General features: G+C 31.0%; 2 non-coding genes across 2 annotated transcripts; both read left to right on the forward strand.

The window, feature by feature from the left end:
- The first annotated feature begins 6,559 nt into the window (after positions 1–6,559).
- Smp_tRNA_01848_Gln_TTG.1.1 lies at positions 6,560–6,626 on the forward strand. The gene has a single exon. It is a non-coding gene (tRNA).
- Positions 6,627–14,153: 7,527 nt separating this feature from the next.
- Smp_tRNA_02026_Pseudo_TTG.1.1 lies at positions 14,154–14,220 on the forward strand. The gene has a single exon. It is a non-coding gene (tRNA).
- Positions 14,221–20,954: the final 6,734 nt, after the last annotated feature.

Raw genomic sequence — 20,954 nt, forward strand, 5'->3', positions numbered from 1 at the left:
GGTTAAGGGCTCTGGCTCGAGATCGGTAGGTCCTGGGTTCGAATCTCGCGAGAGCGGGATCGTGGATGCGCACTGCTTAGGAGTCCCACAATAGGACGAAACGGCCGTCCAGTGCTTCCAGGTTTTCGATGGTGGTCTAGCTTCAACTGACTCATGATCTTAACTATATAAAATTACTAAAATCTCCACAAAACCCCCTTGTGATACAAAAAAATGATTGTGTCATATGATAATATATAATGTTGAAATCAATTTGAAATGTAATGAGAGAGGGTATGAAAACAAATTGAGTCAGTAAGTGGTAGATCAATAATGAAGGAGGCAGACGGGAAGGTGATGATTTCGGAAAACTATAGGTTAAGAGTTTGAAGATTTTCAATAAGTTACGTTGTTACACCGCTCAAAGGTCATCCATAAACTATAGTCTCACTTATGTTTGTTTAGTTCTTTAGCGTTAATCAGATTCTATTGAAACGAATTAAAAACTTTGTTACATAATTTTAAATCTTACAGGAATTATCATTTCTCTCATAATATTACTGATATAGCTTGCAATAATGTACCAACTAGTTTGAAATCTATATATAAAGTTTCAGAATGATCATTTTCAACCACTTATAAGGGGAATATATATACAGAGAGAGAGAGAGAGGAGGCAGGGGGAGACCAATAAGACTACAATTAACGTTATACATATGTATATATTACAATCCTCACCTTGATTTGATTGAAAATTAGAGCATTTCTTCTCTTCATTTTTGATCATATATATTGAAGTATCATGCTTATCCATTTTTATATTATCCATTAAATGATTAATCTTTTGATTATATTTCTCTTTATCTAAATGTAAATTAAATGAATTTAAATTCAAAGGATATTTTTTATCAAATTCATTTGTTTGATAATTTTGTTGGTGACCAATTTGTCGTTGTTGTTCTTGTTGTTGTTGTGGAGGTGGTGATGATGATGGTAGGGGGGATGGTTTCAATTCTTGTTTTAATAATAACTGATATAAATTCTGTATAAATTGATGATACCAATTTATAAAATTAATTGATAATTGAAATGATGTTGTACATTGTTGATTTATTAAATTCATATTAGGAAATTTTATACATGGTTTCAATAATGAATATGAAATATTTGTATTATTTTGTAGAGGATATGTTGACGATGAAGAAGAAGGATTACGGTATTGTCGTTCTTGATGTTGTTGTTGTTGTTGTTGGTGGTGGTGGTGTTGTTGAATAGTAGGAATTATATTTGATATAGAAAGAATTCGATAAAGATAATATGGGAAATTTGATAGGAAATTTGTTTTATCCAACTGGAATTCATCACTAATCGAATGTTTAACATTAGACAATTGTTTCTCATTTAATTTAGAATAATTATATTTGGATAATGTATGAATAGTTTTTGATAGTGTAGTGGTAAAATCTATTAAATTATTCATAGAACTCATATCAGAAGTGGTTATGGTTTGTGTTAATTTTTCAAATGATAGTGACGATGTTAAAGAAGTTGAAAATGTATTCAACTTAGTAGTATTAGTGGTAGTAGTAGTAGTAATGCTTGGTAATGAAGATAATGATGAAGTTAAATGATGATTAAATAAGGCATCAATATGTTGTTGTTCATTCATTTCAGTTACATTATTCAATGGTACTGAATTTGATATTTTACACTGATCATTATCATGATTCATATTTGTGGAAAATAACGAGTGAAAGGAAGAAGATGACGATATTGTTGTTGATGGCCAAGTGTCAAAGATTTTATTTTTATGCATTCTCAAATCAAGAATTTCATCAGAATCACAGTTCTTACTTTGTAGTTCATAATTGACATAAGATGATGATGATGAACTGTTATTTGACTGATATTCTAAAAATGAGTCATTATCATATGGATGACCATTATCAACATCATTATTATTCTCTTGATATTCATCTGAGTTAGTTGAAAGATGGTAGCGTGTAAAACTCTGCTCATTCATAATGGTAACAAAGAATAATTGGACAAATTAATTTTTGATTTATCCATTGTAAAATATATCCAGATTGTAAATAGTGATGAATGTCACAATGATAGTATATCATTTGAAGATAAAAAAAAATCTGGCATAGATTTACCTTATTATACAAATGAGAAGAAAAAAATGGATATCATATATCATTATAGACTTTACTAATTATCATTACAGATAAAGTCAAATTAATCATGAGTATCGTGGTTCAGTAGTTCCTCTAATACTTTAAGTAATCTATTACACATTCCTTCGCATATATATGAAACTGTAGCACATAGATTGTAATCTGTCACTTCAACTGTTAGCGAAGTTAAAAGTTGAGTTATGTAATCACTGATTACTGTCATCTATTTAAATTTGGCAAAAACAATAAAGGTTGTGTAAATTCAATTATCAATTCCCTTGTCATTCTCATCATCACTGATAGCAGCAACACCGTAAACATCATTATCATCATCTTGACGACAAATGATCCCAATTAACTACTGTTTATTACTAATATTCAGTAAATCCGATCAGTAAAAATTGTAATTTGATTCTAAAACATATGTGCACATATCGCAAAAAATTAAGAAATAAGGTTTATTTTTTTTATACTCAGAATCAAATTACCTATACACATAGTGGATGTTCATATCATCATTTGTAAACTAGTATACGTAACAATTGTTACGAAGACATAGATACGTAAAATGACAGTAGAACCAAACAATGTGTAATACATACATATATACTGTCATGGTAATCTGTTTTTAAAGTATCTGAAATTGTATCATTTCTCTATATCTTACCCATCATAATTAGAATACATATGTATACTACAGTCGAAGATTTATTTCAATCAAAGGAACCGATAATTGACTTTGAATCTGTTCAAATTTCACATGTATACAAAATACTAGTCACAAGATAGGTACATTTCAAGTGGTGAAGATACAATAAAGCAAAATTAAAACGGAATGACATAAAATTATTGATCAAATCTTAAACCATAATTTTAATGTATAACATTTAATATATGTCGTGTTGTTAACAGTAAGGATGGAATTCTGTGTCATATTCTACTTTCTGGTCTATCTAGTCAACATAAACTTACTCGCCACTTAACCTAGAGATTCTAGGTTTAATCTTTGTGAGAAGCCAAAGTGAATATGAACGATAGCAGATTCAAAGCTTATTCAGAACACCATAAACATACTCTTTAAATTAAAGTATGTTCCGATAGAGCAATGAGAAAACAGAATTAATCTAAGCAAAGCAATGTATTTGGGCTATCTGTTTAGAACAATCTGATCACACATATTCTTTCCAAGGGATAGCTTTATCAAATTTTATAAAAAAAAGACTAATTAATTTAAGGTATGTCCAAACAATTTTATGCCCTACAGTCAATGTTTTCTATCTTTGTGTTATTGAATACAAAGAGTGACAATGAAAAGTTAATCATTTTGAATATCAATGTTGCAATTAGCATGGTAAATATCAAAAACAAAGGAATACCGTTGATCTGTATAACATTTTTCAGGTGTATTGTCAAATAATCAATAACTAATTAGTGTTATACCTATTATGCTCTAACGGTTAAGCTATTAATATAACATATATAACGAATCCAATACAAATGTTGACCCTTCTCTGTAAATAATTTCAGTGTTAACAGTAAGCATTCACCTTTACTTTTCAATGTATTGAATCTTTAAAATATTAAGAACCATCAGTTTATTTCATTGAACTCATTAGTTTTTTAAATAATCTATTTGGTTATTCATTTGAAATATTCAATCATATTTTGCTTTATCCATGGGTTTCTAACATACCTAGTCGATATTTCACATCCTTAATTACCCTACAATAAATTATCATAGTATGAATATTTCATGTTGGTTCGTCAATATTTCACATTAATATCAGAGAAACTAATGTGCAGTATATAATAATGTGGGTTTATATTTTATTGACTACTTCTGAAAATTCACCTGTTATTCATACAATGTTTACTTTTAGGTTGAGTTATAAATTGATTTTTTCTAGTCAAAACCGATAAGCGTTGAATAGTAATTTGTGGAGTTCTACAGAGTTATTAAAAATGCTAAGAACAGGATCAAGAAAGCTTGTAAGATAATTTATATGAAGAAGTGTTCGAACGGTAAAATCTTTTTTTGAATTAAAAGTAATTTTATTTTAAGCTTACACCTTTAAATAAAACAGTTTTAGATCGTAATATCAAACTTTCAATTTCAGAAAAAACATTGATTATCAGTATAGGGTTGTGGAGATTGTTGAGTTTAGATTGATATCATGAATGGATCAATGTTAGATCATCATTAGAAACTTGGGATCACTGAATGGCCCATTTCCTCCTAGTATGAGACTCCTCAGAAGTGTAAATCCACGACCCTGCACTCAGGACAACAACCCAGGACTTTCGGTCTCCAGGTTTTCAATGGTAGTCTAACATTGGTCCATTCATGACATTAATCAAAACATGAATTAGTTATTCAAAAATCTGTTTGATCTAATTATAACTAACTAAAGCTTTTAAAAATGGATATGAAATAAGAATGAACAAGTTATATATAATTATAATTACAAGTTTTTTAATGTACAAACTCAGATAAATGTAATTGTATTTCTATACAATTAACTATTTAGATTAAACTTAAATTAAGTATAAAACATTATTCATTATTTTCATAGTTGAAAGCATGAGTCAATTGAAACTAAAGCCTATGCTCACTAGTGACTGACTTCAAGAGGTATTTCCTGGAAATCTAGTGAGAAGCGGTGACCAGTGGAGTTCAACCACTTCTGTTGTGAAATAACAACTCACTGAAGACAATTGGTGAACGGTTGCTCAACTTCGTGGATTAGTTGAAGTTATACTTTAACACCATTGAATGCCGGCTAATTGGTCTATCGGTTAAGTGCTCCCATGCGAGACTGGTAGGTCCTGGGTTCGAACCTCGCGAGGCAGGATCGTGAATGTGCACTGCTGAGGAGTCCCAAAGTAGGACGAAACGGCCATCCAATGCTTCCAGGTTTTCCATGGTGGTCTAGCTTCAATTGAATCATACTTTCACTTATGAAAATACTGAAATCACAAAACCCCTTCTGACTATTCATTATTTTAAAATTCTAATTATAGAATATAGAAAATTAATTTATTCAAATATTAATTGTAATTGATTAAAACAATAAAATATAATTTTAATAACTGAAATCATGAGTTAATTGATGTTAGACCATTATGGAAAACCTGGAAGCATTAGATGGCCGTTTCGTCCTATTGTGGGACTCCTCAGCAGTGCGAATCCACGATCTTGCCTCACGAGATACGAACACAATGTTAATTTTATTGGTTTATTTAAATAATGTTAAATTATATTTAAGATCATGAATAAGATTTATAGTTCAGTTAGAATGATTTTGATTCTCTGAACTGAATGCTTCGATCGGGGAACTTTCATTGTTATTCTGAATTAACAACATCAGTACAATGTTTTGACTCTTCAAATTTAATGATCCTACTAACAATAAATGACTGGTAGAATTTCAAATGTGTCATCTTATATCACAACCTTACATACTCCTTACATTAATATTAATCGTGTATTCACTAGTGACTAACGTTGAGAAGCAAATATTAGCGTTTTCGTGAGAATCAGTAACCAATGAATGTGTGATATCTGATATGACACTATTATCGAATGATGATTGAGTATTATCACAAATTTATTATAATTAACAATGCTAACCAATTGAGACCAGCTCAGTGGTCGTAATGTTAAGCGCTCTCTGTGAAGCTATTGAGTTCTGGCTTTTTGAATGATCATTGTACTTGATTTTTGACTTATGACTAAACAACTGTTCGCTGCTTCTTAGTTTTCAATGGTTATGTAACTAAGGTCAATTCGTGATGTGAAGTATGATATTTATTTGGTTAATGAATTACAAAAAATATTTATAAGCTGAGGAGAGTTTTACTATAGTTACATATACCTTTTTATTGTAGTTTGCAACATTACTTTATCTTTGATGAAATTTCAGATGACAAGAGCCCATTTAAGGCTTTGAACTATTTCGTTTTTTGTTAAATTCTATTCTTTATTAAATAGATAGTTTTAACCACTCAAAATTCAATCAAAACATCAGCAATCAGATAATGTAATCCATTTTAAATTGGATTAAAACTCATAACTATTGCACAAGTGGATAACTATCTGGACTCAGTATTAAAGTGGATAATGGGATGATATTTGAATCGGACGGTACTAAGTTCAAGTCTCGGAATGAGCATCAACTCTAGAATGAAGGTACATCCAAATGTGCATCGTGGATTCTACTGAGAGCCATATTACATTTATTCTATACTAACCTTTGTCATAATTGTCTACATTGAGGTAACGTGTACAGGATGCACACATTCTAATCAAAATATCAATAGGAAATTTCCAACTATTCAAACAAACAATACTAAGTGAATTCAAACTTCACCCCATTGCACAACAAAGTGTCTATCAGGACTCAGTAGCTGAGTGGATAACGCAATGGCGTTTGAAGCGAAAGGTACTGGGTTCGAGTCCCAGAGTGAACATCAACTCTGAGATGCAGGTACATTCAGCTGGCGAGTCCGAAATAGGATGAAACGCGCGTCCTGGATTCCATTACTAGCCACTATCCATCTCTGCTTACATTGCTTGTGAATTAAGGCAATATTAGAGGCACTACGCACAGTATGCACATATGCCAATTAGAGACTGACCAGTTGCAGTTTTAAACATCAATGTGAAGGATTCAAACAAACAATACTAAGTGAATTCTGAACTAATACTTCAGAAGTTTCAATGTGAAATCTTGTATTTTACTGTCAAAATATAAACATCTAATATTTGAATTCAGGAGTCAATTAAAGCACTGGATGGTCGTTTCGTCCTAGTATGGGACTCCTTAGCAGTGAGCACCCACGGCCATCTAGTGCCTCCAGGTTTCCCATGGTGATCTAGCTTTAATTGATTCATGAACTCAACTATTAAATTACTATAATCTACACAAAACCCTTTTCTGAAATAAATATTTGCTTATTATTGGACAATAATAATAACTCACCAGTACTATATTATTAATTATTGCGCAAAATGAATATAAATTATACATGAAAAGTGAATAAAACCTATGTTTTATGATTCCATACACTCCATAGTAAAAGATTAAGGGAGTCTTGATAAACTTAAATTAATATAAGTAAAATATCTTTAAAAATGTATATTAGTCATGTATTATACATGGTGTACTAGATAGATTACTCCAGGTCTACTGGGTAACATTGTTTCAAATATTAAAATTTCTTCAATCTCCATTATCCAACGCTTATTGGTTGTTAAACGAACTATCACTATCCTATCAACAGTTGAAACATGACATTTTTTACTAAAATCCGCTATCATTTTTCATGGAAAATTACAGTTGTAAATGATATGAGATAAACATTTCAGTTCTCTTTTTTTTACCGTGATAACTAATATTTCGTATAAAAGAAATCAATTCAACCCCAACTATCATTTACATACGCTTGTGTAGTAATAAACTTAAGGTCACATAATTTTAATGCTAACCCTAATGATCTAACCAGGTTATCCAACTCAAAGATATGATAATTAAAATATGTCAAATAGTAAATAAAAATCCCTTGTCTAACCCGGTTAACAATGACTCTACTCTACATTGTAATTTACATTTGAGAAATTAGATATATATTAGATACTCTTGATGTTACTAAATGATAAATAAGACAATGTAATTTACCATCAATTTATATATATCAACAATTTCATGGATTGGTTGAAGTTAGACATTAACACCGTTGGATGGCCTATCGGTTAAGTGCTCGCGCGCGAGACTGGTAGGTCCTGGGTTCGAATCTCGTGAGGCGGGATCGTGGATACGCACTGCTGAGGAGTCCCATAATAGGACGAAACGGCCGTCCAGTGCTTCCAGGTTTTCCATAATGGTCTAGCTTCAATTGAATCATGATTTCAACTGTGAGAAACATTTTTAAATAATAATGAAAAGGCAGTAAAAAGTTGTGAAACTTACTAGATAATTAAATAAAATACTTAATGATCAGCTTAGTTGTTAATCTTCTACCCAGAGTACAATATGAAATGTTTATCAAGTACTCACTCAGTTCAATTGTTTTAATAAGAATGACAACTGAAATGTTAATTAATAACGAGAATAAAAACCATTCTCATTTCAAATAATCATTTATACATTTATTTCTCTGTATCGTTTGAAAGGAATATTTTTTTGGTAACTTGTATAATTTATAACTTCAATTGTCGATCCATATCAAATTGGTACAATGTTTAGGTTAATAATTCTACTGTTGAATGGTTAAATATACATTATAACATAGTGATTGATAGTTGAAATCGGAAAAAGTTTATTTCATTTCTTAACTAATAGTAGTCACTCTATGCTTTCATATATTGAATGATGTTGTTATAAGTTAAATAGATGTGTATGTATGTAATAATGTGATTGCATTAATCTGTTATTCTAATAGCATATATATAATTCCACCTACGCGGATGACAAAATGTAACTAGATACAGACTAATAGTTTCCGTTATCAATTGTTTTCTATTGGTGAGAAATTCAACAAGTCAAAGGGAGAGTTTGTAAAAAGGGAAGACAATAATTTTAAGTTTGATGTTTAAAAGACAGAAATAATTATAAAAGGGAAAATAATACAGATTTAGATAGGTAGAAGAAATTTCCATAATATCACCGTAATCAAATTAGAAATGGAACATACATTCTAAAATTTATTTTTGATAGTAAGCTGTTAGGTTGATCAATTTAAAGACACTATTTATCATCACGAAATGAAATGAGTCAAATAATCAAAATATATTCTATAATCGTTTCTTCATTACAAAATTGAAAACAGACAACAATGAACATTCTTTACCACTTTTCAAGTATTATCCTCTCCCCAAGAACCAATATTGTTTCGTAGTGGATATATGAATGTTAAATATGTTATAGTTAATTAAACAGTAGTTAAAAAAAGGGAAGAAACAGATTCTTTTTTGAAATGGTGAAGCAGGAAAATATATTAACTCAGTGGTCAATAATGTCAATTTTGTAAATCAGTATTTTCCAAACGATTGGAGGACCTCAGGAAGACTCCTGCTAGTCTAGTCTCTCTCTCTCCATATATATATATATATATATGGGTGATAACGAGAAGAAACATGAAACGCGTAACTATAAGATAGGAGCTAGTTGAAACGCGTAACTATAAGATAGGAGCTAGTCAAAGAACACTAGCGTAAATCATATAAATTAGTGTGAACAATCAGTTAGTAACTTACTTAAGCATTTCACTTGTTGTTGTTTTACTTGTATCTTCCCATTGTTATATTGGATTGCGATTAATCAGTCTCTTATTGACATATGTGCATCCTATGCGGACTGCCTCGATATTGCCTGAAATCACAAGCTTTATAAGTAAAGATGGATAGTGGCTAGTAGTGGAATCCAGGACTCGCGTTTCGTCCTATTTTGGACTCGTCAGCTGTATGTATCTGCATCTCAAAGCGTTGCTTAGAAAATCTAATAATTTAAAAGATTTTGCCTTATATTGACATGATTAATCAATTAAAGAATTCTTAGCCTGTTTACTAATCTCCATTCGGTTTATTTAATACTTTTAAACTCATATCGTATTTTAGCCGCAACTGAGTTTTGTTCATGACTAATCTAATTAGTTTATTTCTATACCAAAACCGTATTTTCATTCATCGATTTTAAACTCCTAAAACAAACCTAACATTATTTTAATGGTTGAATTCACGTATCGATCTAAGCTAGACAATGGATGAATAGTTGCACAAGGTCATGGATCGATTGAACTTAGACATTGACACCACTGAATGCCACCCGGCTCAGTGGCCTAGAGGTTAAACGTCCACGTGAGAGAACGAATGTTCTGAGTTCGAATCCCATATGCGTGATCGTGAATGCGTACTGCTGAGGAGTCTCATACTAGGACTAAATGGTCATCCAATGCTTGCAGGTTTTGAATGGTGATCTAGCCTAGATCGACTAATGAATTCAATTATTAAAGTTGCTACAATCTCCACAAACCCCTATTCTGTTAAAACTTTTTGTTTAATGACTATCATATTTGAAAAATCACTTGTAATAACACATTCATAACTTGTTTATATTCCTTATATATATATATATATATATATATATATATATTTCAACTGGATAATGATTCAAATCGACTTCATTTGTAGATACAAGCTTATTTTCTTGATTGTTGGCTTATTTCAGAACTGTTTTCGAAGTACCTTTGAAGGCGAAATTGAGGAGAAACAATGAATGAATGTGACCATACATACTTCACATGATAATTTTTCTCCAGAGTCTTGAACATTTTAGTAAATGCATAGAAATTCTTCTTGAACAAACAATGCAAAAACCTCTTACTGCTCAAGGTAGTTACAATGTCGAAAAAAATATAACAGTGGTTAATCTATAATATTTGTAGCGACATTGTAGAGGATGAGAGCTTGAGAGTGTGTCGCTTCTGAATGAAACACAAATCGCTACTTATAGGTTATTTTCATACGTTTCTCATAATTTGCTCAATATGACAGCGGCCAGTATTTTAGAGCAGCTTTTAATGGACTTTTAATGGATTTACTTCAACCAACTAAAATAAAAAAAGGATATGCCAAAATATTGAATCTCCTAGGATTGTGACTGCTTCCCATGTTGACTGATAAAATTCTATTATCTCAAAGGATAGAATGTGACACTGGTTACTACTAAATAACTCATTAGGAAGCCCCAAATTTACACAGTTCTGCACCCAGAAAGGACGTGGGTGATGGTTTAGATACTAACTAGAGATATACAAAATGGTTGTCCAATGCTCTACCAGTGGAAACACAGTCCTTAACTCCTATTTAGTATAACTAAGTGTTTGAGCTAACTTCCTTCGAAAGAAGATGTCATGCATCCATTTATTTTTAGTTAAATCATCTACTTTATCGTTTTCTATACAGTATAGATCGATTAGTGAATTACAAACCTGATCAATAACTAAAATTTTCCTCTAAATCCATTTCTATATTTTGCACATTATATGTGATTCAGTAATATAAGTAGTTTGAAACTCCAGTACACTAAACAACGGCACTGGCTATCCAGGTTGTGATCGTTTATACATTAAGTAGCCGTTTAAGTTTCATGAAGCAGAGTTGATCATTACTGTAGCTGGAGTAGTTCAACTTAGGGAAATTATTTAAATCCACTCAAATCCGGTTAAATATTTAAAAGGAATAGGGATATAAACGTTTTACTTTTTATCATCTCTATGTTCTTATCACTATTCTGTTTAAAATATCTGTTGAATAATTGACTTCCATAAATCTTTAATATACACATAAACATGCACTGAAATGGGATCAAATTAACAATGTATATATATGTCAGTATAATGCCGTCATAATTCTTTGTCTGTAAATAGTCACAGTATCAACTGCAGTTTATGTAATTTGATACTCACCTATATATTTAACCACTTTCATTTTCTCCTCTATCTGTTTCAGTTTGTTTATTATTGAAGGGAAAATAAAGGAGAATCTGCCTATAATCAACATATATCATCTATTGACAGCATGTTCGAATAAGAAATTTAAACATTGTATATCATTTTTAACAAAATAAAAACAAACTAAACAAATGAATTACATCTATCTATATTCATCTGTGATTCCATTCTAAATGTATGCAGAGATGATGTACGAATAGACGTATATATATAGATAGAGAGAGTTAATGAAAAGGATACACTGTGATATATTGGGAGTGTTATTTGATAGTTTGAATAATTCATACCATCATTCAATAAAGGAATAACAAATAAAAATCTTATTCCATAGATAAACAATCACAAAAATAGGATACTGATGGAGGAACACAAGTGTAATTTCTTAAATTTTCTACGATATACTTCACATTTGATATAGAGAACTGTGGTATTAAAAAAAAATTATACATTCCATTCTACATATAAATAAGCTTTAGAGAGAGAGAGAGAGAGGAATTTAATGACTGATTTTTTTTAGAGGATAACCTCATAACACTAAAATATGTCTAGAATGACTTGGTGGTGATTTCAAATAAAAAATGATTTTATCAGAAGGGGGTTTTGTGGAGATTTTAGTAATTTTATATAGTTGAGATCATGAGTCAATTGAAGCTAGACCACCATGGAAAACCTGGAAACACTGGACGGCCACTTCGTCCTCTTGTGGAACTCCTCAGCAGTGAGCATCGACGATCCCGTCTCACGAGATTCGAACCCAGGACCTATCAGTCTGTTGGGAGATATCAACTCACTGAAGACAATTGGTGAATGGTTGCTCAATTTCGTAGATTGGTTGAAGTTACACATTTTTTAGGTGACATCAGTCATTTGTAATATATATTTATTCAACTTCATATTATTTTACATTGGTAATGACCAATTTCCTGGAATTATCAGACATTTATTGCAATATACTATGAATGAACTGATAAAGATGTTTCCGAGCTAATATTTTAAAACTGAAGAATAGTTGGATATTAACACTTTCGAATGAAGACTTAGATGTTCACAGGTTGAGGCGCACGAGACTGAAAGTCCTAGATTTGGCTCTTGGTAGTTGATATGAAGATGCCCACTGCTGGGAAATCTAATACGAGGATAAAATGACCGTTCTAACTTCGATCGATTAGTGGTTTCAATCAAATTTCTTTATCTGAATATCTCAAGGTGAAGCATTATAAGCAAAGATGCATAGTGGCCATCAGTGGAATTCAGGACGCGCGTTTCGTCCTATTTGGGACTCATCAACCGGATGTGCCTGAATCCTAGAGATCATATTCACTCCGAAACTTGAAGCCAGTGGCTATCTGGACTCAGTAAATGAATGGATAACGTGATGGTATTTGAAGTGAACAATACTGGGTTCGACTCCTAGAGTGAGCATCAACTCTACGATGCAGGTATATTCAGCTGACGAGTGTGAAAATAGGACGAAACGCGAGTCCTGGATTCTACTACTAACCACCATCCATCTTTGCTTATAATACTTGTGATTTAAGTTAATATCGAAGTCATCCGCACAGGATACACATATGACAATAACAGAATGATCAATTGTAGTCCTTAATATCAATGTAAAGATTCAATATACTAAAATATCTATATTATATTACTTCAATTCTTTACAATATGATGATATAATTTGATTGAAAAAAATTTCTTAGATTATACATAAGATTAATGAATTAGTTTACTATTGTTCTACATTCAATACATTAAAAGTTCAAAGTTATTGAATTTCAATAACGAACTTATAGTAACTCATCATATTTCTTTTTTTAGACAATGTAAACGTCATTGGCATTAATTAATGTTTCTTTAAAAAATATTCATTCAATAGACAATAGATTCCACATATTTGAAGGTTCTATATCTTTCTGTTACAATCATATTAACTTAACTAGAGTAGTTTATAAAATAAGGCTAACATTCTTTTAAGAAAAGTAGTTTGGCTGACGTTTCTACAACTATAGAGAACTGGTACTGATATATAGGTACCTTGATTCTCATGATATAAAGAAAACGATAAAACTGATGATAAAAGAATATTCTATGAACATTCCAGAAGAAAAATGGTGACGTTTTTAACCAAATAGATTCATTCTTTTATAGGTAGATTTTAGTGACAAAATTAATGCAAAATGTATACGAAAGGTACTGGGTTCGAGTCCCAAAGTGAACATCAACTGTGAGATGCAGGTACATTCAGCTGACGAGTCCCAAATAGGAGGAAACGCACGTCCTAGATTCCAGTGCTAGCCAATATCCATCTCTGCTTACAATGCTTGTGAATTAAGGCTATATAGAGGCAATACGCACAGTTTGCACATATGCCAATTAGAGACTGACCAGTTGCAGTTCTAAACATCAGTGGAAGGATTCAAACAAACAATACTAATTGAATTTAGACTTCACTTCATTGCATAAGCAAGTGGTTATCAGGACTCAGTAGCTGAGTGGATAACGCGATGGCGTTTGAAGCGAAAGGTACTTGGTTCGAGTCCCAGAGTGAACATCAATTGTGAGATGCAGGTGCATCCTGTTGACGAGTCTCAGACCGGACGAAACGCGCGTCCTGGATTCCATTACTAGCCACTATCCATCTTTGTTTTCAAAATGTATACTGTTTATTATACTGAATGAAAGTCACACGAATTCAAAATAAACTATATTATACTGATCAACTAACACACAGAATTAAATACGGAATTCATACCGAACAGAAATTATACTAAGTAAATAAGCAACCTTTAGGCTTTATTCTGTCCTAAATGATATAAAAAAAATGATTCATTTTATAAGATAATCGGAAACAGACTTATCAATGTTTAGTTTGACTATAGAATAAGGTCTAATATTCACTAGTTTTATGTCCAAACAAATTTACATAGAATTTATTATTATTATTAGCTTTATTCAATATTATATTTTTGGCATAATATAGAATTCTCAACCCAAAGTATTTCAATAAGTTTCCGTTTCTCACTTCTTCGTCGATCCTGATGATAAATATTGAGTGGTCGCCAGTTAGAAGTTAGCAGTCCAGTCAATCGACATATGAATAGTGTACATTCTTTTCGCTGTATATTGCCAGCAACCAAGATATTTCTGATTAGGTCTTTTGTAACCTTTACAATATAAGGTTGTATAATTTTTAGAAACGCATCTGAATAGGTTGTGCGATTAATAGCCATAATGATGTATTAAAACAAACAAAATTAGATAGGTTGTTGAAATATCTAAATGGCAGGAACAGGTAGTCCAGATGTTTAAACAGACCGCCAGTTGTTGCCTGGACTCAGTAAATAAATAGACAACGCGATGATGTTTGAAGAGAACTTCACTGGATTCGAGTCTCAGAGTGAAGATCAACTCTGAGATACAGGTATATTCATCTGATGAGTCTCAAATAGGAGGGAACGTGTGTCCTGGATTCCACTACTAGTGACCATGCACCTCTGAATATAAGGTTATGTTTAATAATATTTTATAATTTAATGATGTGAGCCAGTGAAACTTTTAGGAAACTGACGTTTGCTTTTGTAATGACTGTATGGTCAATCTGATGAAATAATAAAACAACTGATCTATTCGAAATGATCATTTACTCACAGAACCGATCAGTTTTCATCCCTAATTCAACAGATTTTAGGTGATAAAACACAAGTGCTACTTGTTTACAAGTTACTGATTATATGATTATAATATGCTTGTCAATCAGCTAATGACTAATCAAGAGTAATCTACTAATCATATGACTTCAGACATCAAAAATTCCATCTCTCAAGGTCATATTCAAAGACTATACCATTGAGTTATCTTATGACTACATAACGGTTATAAAATAAACTAAAAGGAAACCTTAATAGTCATATGGTTGAAATCAGTGGTCTCCGGTTTATCTCAATAGTACACTATGAACTATATTAGAAAGCATAACAACTAATGATAATTCAATTTTTCAGTATGAAAGTTTCATTGTCAAATTTTCAAAAAATCACATATATATTAATGATTCTATACAATTAATTCTTAATTCCAAACTTAAACAAAAACAGAAACGATAATGTTTAATTACGTTTCTTGTTCTATAATAAGTTACAGTAGAAATTTATTTGATAGAAGTTTATTGGTCACCTATTATATTAAATGTCATAAAGGTTTCATTTACTTCTATTCATCATACTAGTCTAACATTACCTAAATTATAATTGATTGATCACTGGGTGGTGATCAATGTCATACATGTCAAGTCCTTTTTAGTGCTGATCGAATACTACATCTCAGTCCTACTGGAGGTCGGTCGCGGCCCGAATAGCTCAGTAGTAACGTCTCTGACTGTGAAGCTGGGTGCGATATGGCCACTAGTCTAGGTGGTTCGACAGTGCGTGAGATAAGATGGTGGTTGACCACTTTCAATCACCATCTTATCACCTAAATATCCTAACACAGGATAACTTCAAATAGTTTATTTTTTTTTCTAGTAATAATTTCTATGTAAGTTACATTTCAATGATAAATATAAGCAAATTCAAAGACTTATTATGTACACAGGTGTATTTTTTTTATAGAAATTATGCAAACAAAATGTATTTCTATACCTATAAATGAGAAGGATAACTATGGAAGAATAGTTTTCATCTTAGATAGAAAGTTTCTATATATATATTCAATAGACTTTTGATGTTTATACATCCCAATTTTTTGATAGATTAATCTGAATATATGTATCATATATATAGAAAGAGATAGAGAGAGAGTGACTATTTGTTATGAAAACTTGACTGTAAATTAGTTCAAAATAAGTGTACCAAGTAAGTTATGCAAAATTGAATTATGTTCCGGATAAATATTCATTTACCTGTATACATATAAAATACAAACAATATACTCTTTGTACTATAGATATAAATGAACAGAAGTTAGTTAAATAAATTTAATAGTGAATAATGAATAACAATTTTTATAAATTTATCAAAACATTCTATGTTAGTTGTCAACACAATTTTAGGCGTCAGGTAAAATAACATCAACACTATATTTATTTAGATATATACTTCGAATACTTTTTTTGCTGTTGTTGTTGTTTTGATTCACTGTTTCTATTGTGGAATTGAACAAGGTATTTCTCTCTCCCCCCTCCCTCCCTGTCTCTCCTCTCTCTCTCTCCTTTTTTTCTCTTTTCTAGAAAATTTTTCTATCATTGTGTGTATGTTTTTATTTAAAAAAAAAAGATTATACAATTCATTTTGACCATTTAAGTAGTAGTAACATTCATTGAAAATTTTTTATTTATATGTGAAAATCTGATGATTAAGTAAAAGTGTATACTCAATTGAACTTCGTACTGATATAATTCAATGTGTACAATTAAATTTATATTAGGAATGTACCATTATGTACCATTATGTAATCTGTTTAGGCTAAAGTTTATAAGACTTTTAGTTATCTATATGTGTTTATGTAAGTCTATATACATTGACTAGTATACATTGATTCTAATAAAAGTTTGAATGATTACGTAACTAAGATATCTGTTATTTGTTGTTGTTATTGTTAGTGTGTACATTATTAACCAATGTTAAGTTTTGTAAAAGCTTTCAATATATGAATGTATAGTTTAGATAGATCTGAACTTGATTTTACCATCCTATTTAATTCATCTAAATTAATTTGAATAAAATAAACAATCTTGAAAACTGTAACATAAGAGTCATTTTTTTAAAAATATATTAAAACACAAACATTAAAATCCTTCACTTTAAATATTTTGATATATGTGAACATTATAAAATAATTTTTATTTTTCTAGTCAATAAAAGTTAACTCCTGTTTAATAAGGGAGGCAAAATCCGACTCATACGTCCTCGTCTTGCCTCCTAGATTATGAGATTGTTTCCATGACCTAATGTGAGTGGTAACCTGGGTGTTGGAAATCGGCCTAATCAACCAATCTAGCTATACCAACAAATGATTACGAAGGCTAGAAAGAATTATTGCATAATTATTATTGGTTCAAAAAGAAAGAATGAGTTTGCTTAAAAAAAAACAAAAAGAAAGATGAAATGATTCTACGTAAGCAATGTAAAAACAGCTATTGAGCCCCAGTAGTTGTACCGTGCTTCGATGTAGCATTCTTCTCCAGAAGGGCCAACTAGGCTTCACCATGTTACTGTTTAATAAATTTGTATTATTTCAATAGTTGAGATCATTAGTCAATCGAAGCTAGACCATTATGGAAAACCTGGAAGTACTTGATGGACGTTTCTTCCTATTGTGGAAATGAATATTTAATAATATAAATTACATATATTATGTGAATAATTAAATAATGATTTACGATTACCTTTAAAAAATACATTTCATTGTATTTTAGGTCTATTAAAAGAGTTAATCTGGATCCTAAAAAGAGATCATACATAAATTTCGAACTAAGTCTTAAATGTTAAAAAGTTAGAAGATAAATGAATATGGACGAAACAAATTATTTTCTATAATGAATTTGTATCTACTTAGGAGTTATTGTATTGCGTACTTATTTTACTAACCTTCTAATATATTCTTTATTCAAGCTTAACATCAAAAACCTTAATAGCTCAGAAACAGTGGAAGTTTTTGTTACTAATCAAGTCCCGGTAACATAACGAGATACCTTTACAAATCAGGTATTAGAAAGTTGACTGGTAAGTTATAAAACCTGATAATTAATTGAGGAAGTTATTTTCATATTATTCTGAAATCCTAAACACGTGCTAGAAAATGAAGAAAAAAGTTTGAAACTCGTCTTCTTTACAAGAATAGGGTAACGTATCTAAGGCTGATTCTTCTGGAGTAATCTATTCATCAAAAATCTCAGTATATTTTGTTTAATGACTGAATAACAGGCAACTGTATGTTAATAAAAGCTATTAAGTGGGATATTTATTAGGCTACAATTTCAAGAAACGATACTTGTTTATAGTTTATTATTTTATGTAGTAAGAATACGGTCGAAAACCATAACTTATGTATGTTTAAAATATATAATGTGACATGTGTTAAAGAATTTATGGTCGCAAACTAATTTCAAACCTGATATTTCAATACATAAATGTATAAAAATATGTTTAGACCCCTCCCCAAAAAAAATTTTTCCCTTTGATATGCTTCATCTCATTTTTCTTTCAGGATTCCTAGTCAGGGGTTGTCTCGTGATACGGTTTCGTGATTTCCGTAATATATTTCCTATCTACTTTCAATATCTTTTCCTACTTTCCTCTTCACCTAGAATTTAGTTTGTCCTCTCCCATATTACTCTGTTGCTGATGGTATCCGACACACAGATATGGAGTATCTTGCATAGACAATTGTTCATTAATATCTATGCGTTTTTCATGATGGCTGTAGTAGTTCCCCAAGTTTCAGCCTCATTCAACTGAACTGTCTTGATGTCTGTATTGAATATTCTCACTTCGATATTGGTTGACAGTTGTTTTGAGTTGTATATGTTCCTCAACTGTAGGAATGCTGTTATCACTATGTCAATCCCTTCCTAAACGTCTGCATCGCATCCTCCTCACTCATCGATAATGCTTCACAGACACGTGAAAGTTTCCACTTCTCACAGAGCTTCTCCATCAAGTGTGATTGGGTCGATGTTCTCTGCATTGTATTTCATGATGTTGCTTTTACCCTTGTGTATGTTGAGGCCTACTGATGCAGAGGCTGATACCATACTGGTTGTCTTCATCTGCATTTATTTGTGTGTATGGGATAAAGGAGCCATTGTCTTCCGTGTTTTCCCTGAGATGTGGAGGTCTTGATAATCCAGTCAACCACCAGAATAAAGAGGAAGGTTAAGAGTAAGCAGCCGTGTCTGACTCTGGTCCTCACTTGGAATCCATCTGTCAACTGTCCTCCATGAAATTCTCCACAGCATAATCCGTCGTGTGATTTCCGTATGACGTTCACGATTTTCTCAGTTACACCGTAGTATCGAAGGTGTTTCTCCTACCCACAAAGTCAAATGTTTTCTCGTAGTCGAGGAAGTTGATGTATGGTGACAAGTTCCATTTAATTGATCATCCAACCATGTTCTATAGTGTCGCAAAGGATGCTGTATACTCAAAATCTGTTTGAATTTAACAACTATTAATAATGATTCATTCGTCTTAGAAATTTTTTTCTGTCTCCCACCAAGTTCATTGTGAAATAGACCTATCTAGACAAAAATTAAATTTTCCATATTATATAAGATCGAAACAAAGTGTAGCAAGTACTCTTAAAATGATGCTTCTTGAGGGTCTAACTAGTCTATTTTTGGGTCATTATTTTTAAATAATCCTCAAGGAGAATAAGTGCCTTCATATCAATCACCAGTTGGCTCTTATCGATTTAGAAAAAAAAACAAAACAAAACAAACAAATACATAACTAGATTTTTGTTGATAAAGTTTAAAAAATGACAATTCATTATTTTATTATAACTAACATATTTTGTATAATCACATTTAAGACAGATACCTTTTCTTTTGAAATGGTACAGAAGATTTCTAACTTGAAAAAAAAAAGAAAACAAAGAAAGATTTCAACAATGTTACATTCTTAAATCTGTATACTTTCATCCTGAAGTTGTCATTGTCCTAGTTGGCAAAATAACCTTTTTTGTAAACTTAATACTGAAAAAAAATGTAACATCTTCAAAGCATCCATATATATACATATATACTACCTAGTGATAAGAGTTGTGCTTATTAAGAAGTTAAAATAATTAATATACCCTTCTAATAAAGTTCATTTGATTTAATGAATGTTATGATGAAATAATCCAACTTGGATTACTTCGTCAAATAATTTTATTAATCTATTAATCAAATATAACTAATAAGTTATAGGTTATAATCAGAGTTACTAGGTGAACAAAAACAAACAATGTATACTTTTATTGTACTTTGAAAAATAATGAGTAAAGTATGCAACTTCTAAACACGTCACTTCCTATATCATATACAGAATTGTTAAATAATTGTACAGATGAAATTATCTACATTCAAAATGTTAACCTAATTTCTAACCTGAAAACTACTTTCCGTTGTCATCTTGATGAAATCGTATTTTCTCAATAGGAATATAGAGTAAGATTAATCTGTTTTATTATTCCATATTCTATCTTTATCATATCATGGTTATTTACTAAATAAGATTATCAGAAGGGGGTTTTGTGGAGATTTTAGTAATTTTATATAGTTGAGATCATGAGTCAATTGAA

This window comes from Schistosoma mansoni, chromosome 1 (genome assembly GCF_000237925.1).
Source record: "Schistosoma mansoni strain Puerto Rico chromosome 1, complete genome".
Lineage (NCBI taxonomy): Eukaryota > Metazoa > Platyhelminthes > Trematoda > Strigeidida > Schistosomatidae > Schistosoma > Schistosoma mansoni.